Genomic DNA, 15,172 nt, shown 5'->3' on the forward strand with positions numbered 1-15,172 from the left:
CAGGCTCCAGGATCCAGCTGTCAGCACAGAGCCTGATGTGAGGCTTGAACTCATGAACCGAGAGATCATGACCTGAGCCGAAGTTGGACGCTTAACTGACTGAGCCACCCAGGCGCCTCTCACTTGCGAAATTATTTTAAAATTATTTATCAATATTATTTCAACAAATTGATTAAAATGAAATCAAAGGATTCGTATGCCGCAGGATGGCCCTGGCAGGACATCACATATTTCAGAGACTTCAAGTGTACATAAAATAAGGTAATCTGTGTTGATACTGACTTCTGATGTCTTTATTAATTTTTTTAATTAATTTTTTAAGAACAAAATTTAAAAATCAAGGGTTTCAGGGATACCTGACTGGCTCAGTTAGTAGAGCATGTGACTCTTGATATTGGGTTTGTGATTTTGAGCCCACCATTGGGTATACAGCTTACTTAAAAAAAAAAATCAAGGATTTCAGAAAAATTCTGTGATGAGTTGTCAGTCTTCAGCTGAGAGTTACTATTTGAAGATGTTTTAACTAGACGAGACATACCTGCCTGTGTTTTCATGCTGCTGTTTTGAAAATTCTCTTCTGAGTAACTTACTTTTAGGGATATTATGTTTTTACGTCCTATCTTTTAAGTTTATATTTAGAAGCAGATACAGCCCTTCAATGATTGTGTCATGGAATGAGTTCTACATTTTTATAACATTATGATTCAAAAGATACATTTAAGGTCTTAAATAGTGACATTTTAAAAATAACTTTGATATTATCTCAGATTTAAAGTTGCAAATGCAGTATAAATAATGATTTTTCCTCCTGAATCATTTGAGAGTAAGTTCCTGACTAGATGCTCCATCACCCCTAAAAACTTCAGCTGTGTTTTTTTTCTCTAAATAAGGATGTTCTCCTCCTATATAATCATGCTAGAACCATAAAAATCAGGAAATTAACATTAATACCTTATTACCATTTAAACCACAGAATCCATTCACTTTTCATATACTGTTCAAAAAATGTCCTTCATAGTAAAAGGATCTAGTTTATAATCCTTACATTTAATTGTCCCATTTCTTTAGTTTCCTTTGATCTGAAATAGTTTCTTAGTTTTTCCTTACCTTTCATGACCTCAACACTTTTGAAGGTTGTAAGTTAAATATTTTGTACAATGTCCCTAAATTTTGGTTGTATGATATTTCATCAAAATTAGATTTAGATTATGCAACTTTGGTAAGAAATTCACAGAAGTGACACTTACTTCAACCTGTCAGGTTATGCAAGGTTTGATTTGTCCCATTACTGATGATGATCACTTTTGGTCGCTTGGTTAGGGTGATATCTGCAAAACTTTTCCACTGTGAAGTTAGTCTTTGTGATTAATAAGCATTTTTGTAGGGGCACCTGAGTGGCTCAGTTGGTTAAGCCTCCAATTCTTAATTTTGGTTCAGGTCATGATCTCATGATTCATGAGTCTGAGCCCTGCATCGGGCTCTGTGCTGGCAAAGCGGAATCTGCTTGGTATTCTGTCTCCCTCTCTCTCTGTCCCTCCCCTGCTTGCTTTCTATATCTCTATAAAAATAAATTTAAAAAAATTTTAAAAATAAGAATTTGTGGAAGGGTGTCCAATTCCTAGCTAACACCATATGGTTCAGTCTAGTTTACTCCCTTTACATATCTCTAGCTCCCTTTTCTGACAATGAGAAAGTGCTTTCTATTATCCTTAATATAGTTATTATCTTGACAAATCCTCTTCCTGCATAGTTACCTTCCTCACCCCTCTTTAGTTCTGACTCCCAATAATGGACATTTTTCCTGCATGAGCACTCTCCTTGCCCTGTTAGCCATCTGTTACAGAATGCCAGGCACCGCCTTCCTCTGTGGACACCCTCCTTATCCCATTGTGGCCCCAAAATTCCTCTCTGGGATGCCATAGGTCCTCTGTCACATCCAGCACAGAATACCTTTCTGTGGTTCACCAAATAGCTTTAGGGCTCAATTGTTCAGGAAGAGAATGATAGAGTAAGGGGCAGGTAAGTGATAGTTATAGGAAAATTTAGGAGAAGTTGAAGGGGATCATCTTATACCACTCCCAAATGTGCATGCCACTTAAAATGAAGACAATTGAAAATAAGCAAACATAGAGCCCTCTACCCTTCCCCTATCTGCCTAAAAGCAGGACATATATTTCCCTTTGTAAGGGTGTCTTCCTCCTCCCTCCATACCAGGAGGAGAACAGCTCTTGTCACTGGAGATGGAAAGTTGGCACCGAGGTGAGTCTGCACAAACAAACATTATTAAATAGCCCCTTTTCTCTCTCTCAGAACTAAAATCTTAGGGGTTTCAATAAACACTTTTTGGAGGCTAAGTTCCAAGTGATTTATCATTAGTGAAATAAAATTTAGCTTCTACTTTTTTGACAGACCTTGACAGAAATGCACAAGCACTTACAATTTTGCCTAGGAAAATGCACAAAAGTGCCACTTCAGTGAAATTATAACTCTTACTCTGTAGCAAACTTAAATGCGAATATGGAAAATTTTAACATGGTTGCTCTGAAGTCAATGCCTTAAGGGCATCTCTGTTCAGTTAAATTTAAGTAGTGAGTGTAATTGGCACATTTAATTAAAATGTTTATTGTGTTTCTGTACAACTTTGACTTGTGTAAACACTAAGATGGGAGTTTCATTGGATTCTATAACTTATTTCCAGCATTTGAAATCCTCCTCACAATCTATGGAAAATATGCAATATTCTATTTTCTTAGATAATTACAGCATCAAAAGTATAGAGGTAGTTTACTACCTTGTTAGGAAGTAAAATACACACATACACACACACACACACACACACACACACACACACACACAAACTGACACAAAGACAAACTTTCCCTATATTCAGTCCATTTATTTAAAAAAAAGATAATTTCTATCTTAAATGATGACTATCAATAGCTATTTAAGATGTTTAGAAAAAAAAATAGAAGTATCAGATGTGGGGGTGCCTGGGTGGCTCAGTTGGTTAAGCATCCAACTCTTGATTTTGTCTCAGGCATGGTCTCAGGTTAGTGAGATCGGGCTCCATGTCAGGCTCTGCACTGACAGCACACAGCCTGCTTGGGATTCTCTCTCTCCCTCTCTGCCCCTCCATCTCCCCTGCTCACGCTCTCTCTCTCAAAATAAATAAATAAACTTAAAAAATACCGGATGTAGTGGAGGATTGTTAAATAAATTACGTGGTGTAGTTTCAGAACTACATATTTGCATATGTTGAACAATAGTCTATATTGTTTGTTCTTATTTATATAAAATAAAAGCTATATGTGTGTTTATAAAATGCTGATATATTCACAATGAACTGTTAACGGTCATCTTTGGGAAATGGGACAAATAATTTCAGGAAAAATGGGAGATTTTATTCTGCAGTTTATACCTTTAAGAAAAGAAAATTTGGACTTGTGTTTTAAAAATGAGTATTCCTGGGGCACCTGGGTGGCTCAGTCGGTTGAGTGTCCGACTTCGGCTCAGGTCAGGATCTCGCAATTTGTGAGTTCAAGCCCTGCGTTGGGCTCTGTGCTGACGGCTCAGAGCATGGAGCCTGTTTCAGATTCTGTGTCTCCCTCTCTCTGCCCCTTCCCTGCTCATGCTCTGTCTCTCTCTGTCTCTCAAAAATGAATAAACGTTAAAAAAAATTTAAAAAATACATAAAAATGAGTATTCCTTTAATAATAATAAAAATAATCTGAAGTTACTTATAGACAATTCAAATATGTGAAAATTTGGTTTCTTAGCTATAGATTAAAAACCTGATTGTAATATTAGTTAGCTCTCTTTAGACCTTTTGAAAGAAGGTGAGTATGAGATCAGTGGTTCTTAATCAGAGATGATTTTGTTCCTCAGGGGTCAAATGGCAAAGTCTGGAGACATTTTTTATGTCACAACTTAGGGGGCTGCTATTAGCATCTAATTAAGGTAGAGTCCAGGGATACTGTTAAACATCTCCCAATGCACAGGAAACCTCCCCCCAAACAAAAACTTATCTGTCCTAATATGTCAGTAGTACCCAGGATGAGAAACCCAGGACTTGTCATTGGTGAAAAATCAATAGGAAAACACTCGATGCCAGCAGATGACTAACACATGAGCTCACTTGCAGAACAGGCAATTGATTACTTCAGTGGCTGTTTATCCTTCTAGTGGAGACTTTCTAATTGATTTTAAGAGGTTTTAGAAATAGATGGACATTACCAGTGCAGCTTTTGTGTCTCTGGAAAGGTTGGAACTGCTATTGTTTTGACAACTGGGAAAGAGGTTGCACATTGTTATGTCCACTAGTCCCAGGGACTCATGGTAGTTAGACAGAATCATTTCTTAAAAAAAAATTTTAATGTTTATTTATTTTTGAGAGAGAGAGAGAGAGAGAGAGAGAGAGAGAGAGAGAGAGAGAGAGTGTGTGTGTGTGTGTGTGTGTGTGTGTGTGCAAGCAGGGGAGAGGCAGAGAGAGAGGGAGACACAGCATCTGAAGCGGGCTCCAGGCTCTGATGTCAGCATAGAGCCCGATGCAGGGTTTGAACTCATGAACTGTGAGATCATGACCTGAGCTGAAGTTGGATGCTTAACTGACTGAGCCACCCCGGCACCCCTAGAAAGAATCATTTCTTAAGTACAAGAATTATTAAAAAATGGGTTGGGTTACTAAGACAGTCTCTGGAAGTTTTGAAAAATTGGATAGATAATTTAAGCATATTCTGCCAAAAGTAAAAGAATTGGCCACAGAATATTTTCAGGCCTCTTGAACGAGTTCCATGAATCTTTGAATAGCAAAACAGATGTTTTAAGGAAGATATTATTTAAAAAGAACATTTTAGACTTCAAATCTGAGAGTTTGAGATGTGTGTACTCTGTACACACAAAAAATATTGACAAAAATTCAATCATCTCTACCTCAAGAGAGCTTAAAAATTAGCCAAAAAATTCATTTGTCCTGACAAAAATCCGGGTACTTAATATCTCTGAATTTTATTGCTTCAGCCCAGTTTCTCATTATAAATATTGTATTATGATCTTTCTCATAACTTATGCTCCTCCAAATAAATTAAACACTTGGTTTCCCAAGAAATATGCCTTTCTCTAGGAGAAGAGGATTAAGAGTACACTTATCGTAAAGAGCACTGAGTAATGCATGGATTGTTGAATCACTATAGGGTACACCTGAAACTAATATAACACTGTAGGTTAATTACAATTGAATAAATCAATTAAATAACATTCTGCAACAAACACAAAGAAACCATTCTTCCACCAACAATAACAAAAAAATATGACTTTATCATTGCCTGTCCTGATTCCAGTTTGACTTAAAACCTCACATAGAACTGACTGTTTGCAGTCCCCAAATGTGTCATGCACATTGCTGTTACCTACCAATAAAATGACAGTACATAGGCACTGGGATTTCTTCATTTACTTGCCAATATCCTGTGCTTTCTTTAGGATTCAGGTATTACCTTCTTCTGAAAGCATCTAGTTCTTTAGGCTGGGTTGTATACCTACTCTCCGTTTTCTTAGCATTCTGAACCTATCTCATTCCAATGGCCCCTGTTGCACTATACTGTAATTGCTGCCCACATGTCTCTTCTGTAAGCTTCCTTTTTAAAAAAAAATTTTTTTTAATGTTTATTTATTTTTGAGACAGGGGGAGACAGAGTGCTAGTGGGGGAGGGGCAGAGAGAGAGGGAGACACAGAGTCTGAAACAGGCTCCAGGCTCTGAGTTGTCAGCACAGAGCCTGATGCGGGGCTTGAACCCACAAACTGTGAGATCATGACCTGGGCCAAAGTCGGACGCTTAACCGACTGAGCCACCCAGGTGCCCCAGCTTTTTGAAGGCAGACAAACCATGTCTCAAATCATGGTCATATTCTCTGTGCTTAACATTATAGTATAAGATGGCAATAAATATTTGTGAATGAATGAATAAATGAATGAATTAGAATGAAAGATATGTGGTGAACTGAATTAACTGGAGATGGACTGAATTTTCATTAGCCTTATCTACTCACTGTCACCAGCGTAATAGTCCATGTCCTATTTCACTCATATTCTCCCTGTATCATTAGCCTAGGAGAGCATAAGAACATGCCTGTTACAACTAATTTCCTATAAAAACCAAAATTAAAAAAACTGAGAAAAACTAGGAAAAATATGTTAAATTTTTATTAAGTTCATATCTTTCATATCTTTCCATTAGATTTGATATGGTTTTTAAAAATCTTGGCTTATGTAGCAGCTTCTTACCAGATACGTCTCCTGAGGCAAAGGAAACAAAAGCAAAATGAACTATTGGGATTTCATCAAGATAAAAAGCTTCTGCACAGCAGAGGAAACAATCAAATTAAAAGGCAGCCAGTGGAATGGGAGAAGATAGTTGCAAATAAAATATCTGATAAAGGGTTAGTCTCCAAAGTCTATAAAGAACTTACCAAACTCAACACCCAAAAAACAAATAATCCAGTGAAGAAATGGACAGAAGACATGAATAGACATTTTTTTCAAAGAGGCCATATAGATGGCTAATAGACACATGAAAAGATGCTCAACATCACTCATAATCAGGGAAATACAAATCAAAACTACAATGAGATATTACTTCACACCTGTCAGAATAGCTAAAATTAACAACTTATGAAACAACAGATGTTGACAAGGATGTGGAGAAAGGGGAACCTTCTTGTGCTGCTGGTGGGAATGCAAACTGCTGCAGCCACTCTGGAAAACAGTATGGAGCTTCCTCAGAAAGTTAAAACCCAGCAATTGCACCAGTAGGTATTTATACAAAGGATACAAAAATGCTGATTCAAAGAGATACATTCACCCTGATGTTTATAACAGCACTATCAACAATAGCCAAATTATGGAAAGAGCCCAAATGCCTATATATATATATATATATATATATATATATATATATATATATATAATGGAATATTAGTCATAAAAAAGAATGAAATCTTGCCATTTGCAATGATGTGGACTGTTCCTCCCCTGCTCGTTCTCTGTCTCTCAAAAATAAATAAACGTTAAAAAAAACCAACATTTTAAGGGGTGCCTGGGTGGCTCAGTCGGTTAACAATGGCATGGAAGCTAGAGAGTAGTATGCTAAGTGAAATAAGTTAGAGAAAGACAAATACTATATGATTTCACTCATATGTGGAATTTAAGAAACAAAGCAAATGAGCAAAGGTGGAAAAAGAAAGGCAAACCAAGAAACAGACTCTTAACCATAGAGAACAAACTGATGGTTACCAGAGGGGAGGTGGGCAAGGTGATGGGTGAGATGAGTGATGGGCATTAAGGAGGGCACTTACAGTGATGAGCACCGGGTGTTGTATGTAAGTGATGAATCATTAAATTCTCTACCTGAAACTAATAATACACTGCATGTTAACTAACTTGAATTTAAATAAAAATTTGGAGAAAGAGAAAACAATCTTGGCTTATTTATGGGGTCTTATAAATTGGTGAGATAACCTTTAAAAATAGTGACTGAAATTTTTTTTTCTTTCCTGAAATTTTTTTGTGGCATGGGCTCTTCATCCATTTCAGTGATATTCATTGCTTCATGAGGTGGGCAAGTATAACTGAGAACAAAGGGGTACATTACTACTGCAATTAACTTATATATTTTTAGATGAATTATTATTTTTCTTTTAGAGAGAGAAGGGGGGGAGATTGTGTGCAAGTGGGGGAGGGGCAGAGGGAGAGAGAGAGAGAGAATCTTTAGCAGGTTCCACATTCAGCACAGAGCCTGATGTGGGGCTTGATCTCACCACTGTGAGGACATGACCTGAGCTGAAATCAAGAGTCAGGGGCTTAACCAACTACGCCACCCAGTTGCTCCTAGATGAAGCATTATTATTGACAGCCTGGGTTTCCATTTTAAGAGCCAAAATTTTGAAAAGAAAGTAAGTGTCTTTTCCTTTAAGTTCCCAAGGCTGATTTGTGTGGAGGACTTAGAACATGGAGTTTATACATAAACCACAGAGTGAGAACCCATAGGTGATGGTTAGTTTTATGTGTTAACGTGGCTAGGTCATTGTAGCCAGTTTTTCATTCCGGTACTAATCTAGGCATTACTGTGAAGGCATTATGTAAATGTGTTTAATGTCCACAAAAGCTTTACTGTAAGTAAAAGAGATTGATAATGTGGGTGGGTCTCATCCAATCAGTTGAAGGCCTTAAGAGCAGAAATTGAGGTTTCTCTGAGGAAGAAATTCTACCTGTGGATCACAGTGTTAGGTCCTTCCTAAGAGTTTCTAGCCTTATGGATTTCAGACTTGCCCAGACAGACCCCACAACTGAGCAAACCAGTTCACTGAAATAAATCACTATATATCTATATCTATCAATCTATATATGTGTATATATATATGTATATGAGTATATACGCAAATAATATAAACATAAGAATCACCACATATATGTATGTATATATACGGATAGATAGATCAAAATGAAAATAATATATATCTTACTGCTTCTTTTTCTTTGAAAGAACCTTGATTGATTCAGCATGTGATGGGGCAATTTTCCTGCCTCCTAAAGATAAAAGAATTTGTCAGAAGGCAGGAGGAAATGGATTGCAGGGAACCTCCATTCCCTGGGCTGGGACCAAACAACAATCTGGAAGGAGGATCAACAAGTAGTGGGAGGAATGCCTGGGTGGCTCAGTTGTTTAAGCGTCAGATTTCAGCTCAGGTCATAATCTCATAGTTCATGAGTTTGAGCCCCACATTGGGCTCTGTGCTGACAGCATGAAGCCTGCTTGGGATTCTCTCTCTGTCCCTCCCCCTGCTCTCTCTCTTGCACTCTCTCAAAAATAAGTAAACAAACACAAAAAAACCCCTCCATATATATATATATGTATATATATATATATATATATATATATATACACACACACACACATATATATACACAATGGAGTATTACTCTGCAATCAAAAAGAATGAAATCTTGCCATTTGCAACTATGTGGATGGAACTGGAGAGTATTATGCTAAGTGAAATTAGTCAGAGAAAGACAAATATCATATGACTTCACTCATATGAGGACTTTAAGAGACAAAACAGATGAACATAAGGGAAGGGAAACAAAAATAATATAAAAACAGGGAGGGGAACAAAACATAAGAGACTCATAAATATGGAGAACAAACAGAGGGTTACTGGAGGGGGTGTGGGAGGGGAGATGGGCTAAATGGGTAAGGGGCACTAAGGAATCTACTCCTGAGATCATTGTTGCACTATATGCTAACTAATTTGGATGTAAATTAAAAAAAAATAAAAAAACATAAAAAAGCCCCACAAAACCTTTAAAAAATAGGAAATCGTGCCCGGGGTGAGTGAAGGGATCACAAATCTCAATGGACCTTTTTCATCCCCCACCACACGGTGTAAGCCACAGTAGAATAAAAAGGAGATGTGATGCATTTAAGGACAGAGACCCAAGGGCTCCTTTTTACAGTCTCTTATGAAATCCTAGACTGGAACAGAACAGTGTCCTGATGTTTACAGTGTTCCCCAGAGGGGACAGAAGTAGCCAAGAAGCTAGCCAACTGGGAGAGGACTGATGAGCAGGAGGAGGATAATGCAGACTGACCAATGTGAAGCCGACTGCAGGACGGTGTGGGGAAGCAGATGCCTCCACACCAGATATGACAGAGCCAGGGGACCGGGAACTAAGCACGGGTGGTGCGATTTCCCGGGTGAATGATCCAGCAGTGGACCATGGGACCAAAAGCAGAGGCCCCTCCCACCACAGTCTAGATGACACAAAAACTATGGCTCAGCTTTGGTCACTCCTGGAAAAGAGAGAAGAGAAGAAGACAGAGAAGGTAGAGAGCTTTGAATTGGCAAAATATTTACCCAAAAGATACTGAAGGGAAAAAGTAGTGGGAAGAAAATAAGTGATTGGATTACCTGGAAGTATGTTAGGTTTTCTGTCATATGCAGGAGTGGACATTCAGATTAATTTCATTTACTGAGAAATGAATTTCCATTATTCTGCCCTTAAGTTTCTAAAAGGAGTTGTACTGCTTCTGTTTTACTTGTGTCTAAATTGTAGAGTTAGAGCACATTAAAAAAAATGGCATATTCTACTGTGTGTGCATTTTTAAAAACTGATTTATATCAAGCATTGTGGAGTTCAAAATATATTTAAAATGGGTTCTTTCCAGAATTACAGAAACACTGAGAAGAATACCAATGTTTATCTACTCAAAGGCTACCAAGGTTCTGCCACGCAAATCCTTTCTGGAAGAAGGTAGCTCCTTAAGAAAAGTGTGTAGGATTAGCTCATCTGGCATCTCTGGGAAAGAGCTGCTTGGTTTATTCTGCATGCTCAGTGATGGGCTCTTCCTGGGAAGCATTTGAAAAATTGTCATTGAGGGAATAAGTAGTAGCCCTTTAAACAGAGTAGTTGAGATTCATGAATTTGGCTGTTGTTGATTTGCAGCGTTTAAAATATATCCCCTCTAGATTTACTTTTATGGCAAAGCCGTAACTTCAGTTCTATCCAATTCTGTTTCTCTTAGACCTGCACTGTTGTGGCTAAACTTGACAGGAGAAAAGCACATGATTCATTTCATAACAGGACCCAAATGTTGGGGGGCTCTTAAAGCTGCTAAGAGGAGCCCCACTGATCCTCCCGCTGTGTCTCCCCGCAGATCGCCCTCATACATTCTTCGCCCTTGTTATGGATGAACCCAATGTGCTCTTGCTGAAAGTTGGCCCATTCTCTGAGCTCCAGGCACCACCTCCTCCATCCTACTCAGGACACATTTCAGTGGTTCCTTCCTCGTGCTAAGCATTAGCAAATTTTACCTCTCACCTGGCTCATCCTCAACAGTCTGAAAACGTGCCGTTACCTCTCCCTTCTTTTTCTTTTTTACATCTCCCTTCTTAAAAACAAAACAAAACAGAACAAAGCAAGAGAAAAAGAATTTTGTGATCCCATTCCCCATACTAGTCCCATTTCCAGTTTTGTCTCCCCCTTTTAGCAAAACTTGTCAAATTTTTTCTATACTGGTGTTTGTGATATAACTTTTGTGTTTAGCTTTACCTCTAAAGTGTTGGGAAGCTATTGAATACAATATTAATCTTCCTTTGTGAATTTAGGTTATCATGTTGAACAGTACAAGAATGCCTTTAAGGCACTTTGAGGGAATTTGTGTCCTATAAATTTGACCACAGACTCCTGCGCTTTGAGTTGTCAACTTTGTATAGTTTTTCTCCAAAATTCTTCACCAGGTGTTGCATCACCCACCATTAATTTGTTTGCCTCTGTAGTCTCAGTATCTTCATTACTATTTTTAATTTTTTACTTGAACTGGCTGTAGCTACAAATGCAGATACTCACACATGGTAAACTTCTGTGTAAAGAATGAGTCAATACGCTACGAATGAGATCCTGAAAAGGACAAAATTCTTTTTCTTCTTTTGTTTTTTAATGGTTTTTAAGAATCAAATTAAAAAAAATTTTTTTAACTGTTTTCCTATGTTGAGAGAGCGAAAGAGAGAGAGCAAATAGGGAAGGAGCAGAGAGAGAGGAAGAGAGAGAATTCCAAGCAGCTCTGCATTGTCAGCACACCAGTGAGCCAGCCAGGTGCCTCAAGAATGAAACTTTTTTGGGTTCTAGGATATGTGATCTACAATTGGGTGCGATGTTATTGTAAACATTTTTTAGAGCTTAGTATTCTGCCATAATAAGCATTCAGTAAGAATTTATTGAATGGATGCACATATTTCCCAACATAGAGAGCAGCCAAGATTTCTGAATTTTCCATTTATACATTTTTAGCATATTTCTCAAACTATGACAAAACTGTTTTTCTTGACTATCCAACCATCACATTTTATTCCTACTCACCAGTACAACAGCAGTAAGCTTTATTGATTACTCTAGTAGCACAGCCAAGAAATAGAGATCTTAAATCAAGGGCAGTTGTATTTCTTAATAGCCCTTCCATTCAGTACCTTATTTCCATTCCTACTGTCTCAACTTATTTCAATCCGTATGATATCCTGTCCAGGTAATAAATTTTTAATGGTTTCTTTTTTGATCGCACTTTAGCCTTATAGTCAAACGGCCCCAACTCGCCGTAACCTGCTTTTTAAAACCTAAAAATCCATTACTTTAACTTTTGCTCTGATCAGCAGTTCTTTCTTTCATGTTTTTGAGCACTTATAATATGTTAGGCCCTAGGCTAAGCATTTTGCATGCCTTGCTTCATTTTATCCTCATAATAATTCCATTAAATAATTATCAATATTACCTGACTTTAAGGCTTAGAAGGGAAGGCATAGAGGAGTAAGTTGCTTGGGATCCAAGAACTGGTAAGTGGCAAAACTGATTCAGACTCACAGCCAACTCATTCCAGAGCATGCGTTCTTAACCATGGTGCCTCTGCTCATTCCCCCCATATTAACCTGCTCATGAGCCCCTGAAAAATTTTCAGATTTTGGCCTTCCTTTTTTGCCATATGATGGTGTCCCCACATTTCTTCTTTTTCTAAATCTTACCTTTCATGATCAATTATCCTTTCTGACTGACTTCCTTTTGGATTTCTATTCTGGGTGAAATGTCTTTCTTTTGAAATCTTTCAGTGCAAGGATGAGATACTGCTTTATCAGGGTATTTTGTATTTGTGTTTCCCTGGATGTTCTAAGATATTTCCCCAAAGGTCAAAGACAAACATAATGCATCTAAACAGACATTTTCTTATTGTTTCTTGGCAGATGGTATTGGAGATGGCGGGTTTATAAATTCAGACTCATGGTTCATATGGAACAATGATTCCAGTGAAGACAAGGATTTCTTCCCATGGTTTCCCCTTACTTATATTTACTCATATTTAGAGAGTAAAAAAAAAAATTAAAAAGGGGGAAAACACAATTCTCATTATCTTTCCTCTTTAGAGAGGTCTCCAGAAATAAACAACTGAATTGATAAATCCTTGTGGAGAACGTTATATTTCAGTGGCCAAGGTATGGGCAAAAGGGACCAGGCAGAACAAAGTGGACTAGTATGCACCATATATTCTGATATTCACAGTAAATACTGATGTCCAGCAGACTTATGTTTTATTCTTGGCTATGCCTCTAAATTGATGGGCAAATTTGGGCAAGTCACTTCATCTTGCTGGATGTGAGGTCTCCTCCAATGTTGGGAGAGGAGACGGTACCAGCTCTTGTAATGTTATTTGATTCTGGGTGGAAGATAAAGTGTTAATAAAAATATTTGAAAGTTCATCTTTCAAGGGGAAGTACTAGGAAGAGAAGATACATGAAGAAAAATAGGGAAGAAATATTGAACGAAATTGAGAAGTAGAGCATGGATACAGTTAAATAGTGATTGGGAGGAGACAGAGGAACTTCTAGTTGCCTGCTTATTATTTATTTCTTCCTCTCCCTTTCATAATGGAATCCTGCCTCCCTTTTTTTGTGGTGACAGTGTGGTCAGTACTGGAAGATGAGATGACAGGCCTCAACAACAATTTCCTGTGTTCCCTGCTTCCTTGGCAGTTAGGCGGGCTATGTGACCAAATACCTACCAATGAGATCTAAGAAGTAGAAGTCTTCTTGGGGAATTTCTGGAAAAGCTATTGCCTTCCTGATAAAAAGGGAAAAATGGAGCTTCATGTCAGTTTTTCTTTTCTTCCTGCTTTGAACATGGACTTAATATCAGGTGCTACAGGGATGCCCGGGTGGCTCAGTCAGTTAAGCATCCAACTCGTGGTTTCGGATCAGGTCATGATCTCATGGTTTGTGAATTTGAGCCCCACATCTGGCTCTATGCTGATGGTGAGGGGCCTGCTTGGGATTCTCTGTCTCTCTCTCTCTCTCTCTAAATAAATAAATAAATAAATAAATAAATAAATAAATAAATTAACAAAAAATTACTTAAAAAATGATCTGATGCTACAGTCGTCATCTTTGCATTCATCAGGAGATAAGTGTTTAACACAATAACCAATGCACAAAAGATGGTGGAGTGAAAGATAGAGCCTAGGATCCTAATGGAATGCCTAAACGGCTGATCCAGTGCCAGCAAGCACTTACTTCTGGATAGTGTTCATCTGAGAAAACAAACTCTCATTTGTTTAAGCCACTGTTGCTTGGTCCTTCTCTTTGTGGCACCTAGAATGCATTTCGAATACAGAGGGGATTTATGTAAATAATGATACAGACTCCCTTCCCTGGAGGGGACTAGGAGAACTATGAGCATAGGCAGGTAAAGGAAGGTAGGAAAATGAAAATGATTGCCAACAGGTGAAGGCAAAGTGTGCGTTTAGGGTGAAGGCTCCAGAAATGACCTTAAAAGTTAGGATAGATAAGTGTGACAATGAAAAGAACAAATGAGACATGGAAACAGGGAGTTCTGTGAGTCCTATTTGAAACAAAAAAATGATGTAATATGAAGAGGAACTTTAACAGGAGATCAGCCTCCACGTAGGCTTCCTCTGGAATATTTCTATGACAACTTTTGTTAACAGTCTTGTGTTCGCAGAAGGCATTATTTTAGGTATTTATAAAAGCATACCCTTGAATCAGACAAACCCAAACTGAGAATGTTTTACATAACAACATTCTTCAAAATTCATGTCATTGTCTTCAAATTAAAGGAGACTACAGAGCTGTGGTTGGTGAATGCAAGGTGTGATCTTGGATTGGAGTTTGGATTAGAAAAAAAAATAATTTTTTTCTTTAAAGAAAAATTAGGACAGTTGATGAAATACGAATATGGACTTTATAGTATGATTTTATCAATGTTAGATTTTTCTGAATTTAATCATCATATGGGGGCTAAGAAAATGTAATTCTTAGGAGATACAGCTTGAAGCATTTAGGAATGAAGGATCATGATGTCTGCAACTTATTCTCAAATCATTCAGCAAGAAAAAAAATGTGTAAGTTTGTATGATTGGTGAGAGACAGAAAGCAAGTGTGGGACAACATTAACAACAGGTGGTCCAGGTGAAAGGTATGTGGGTGTTTGTCTACCACTTTTGTAATATCTTATAGGTTTAAAATTTTTCAACATAAAATTTAAAAAAGTTTAGTAAATATGTAATCTATTAAACCTACTATAGCTGAAAAGCTTTGTAAAGTTTCCAGGTTTTAAAAG

General features: G+C 37.7%; 1 protein-coding gene across 11 annotated transcripts in view; it reads right to left on the reverse strand.

The window, feature by feature from the left end:
* Window positions 1-15,172, reverse strand: part of RXFP1 (relaxin family peptide receptor 1) — a 135,650-nt gene that overhangs the window by 77,119 nt on the left and 43,359 nt on the right. The gene's annotated exons all lie outside the window — the stretch shown is intronic.

This window comes from Felis catus, chromosome B1 (assembly GCF_018350175.1).
Source record: "Felis catus isolate Fca126 chromosome B1, F.catus_Fca126_mat1.0, whole genome shotgun sequence".
NCBI lineage: Eukaryota > Metazoa > Chordata > Mammalia > Carnivora > Felidae > Felis > Felis catus.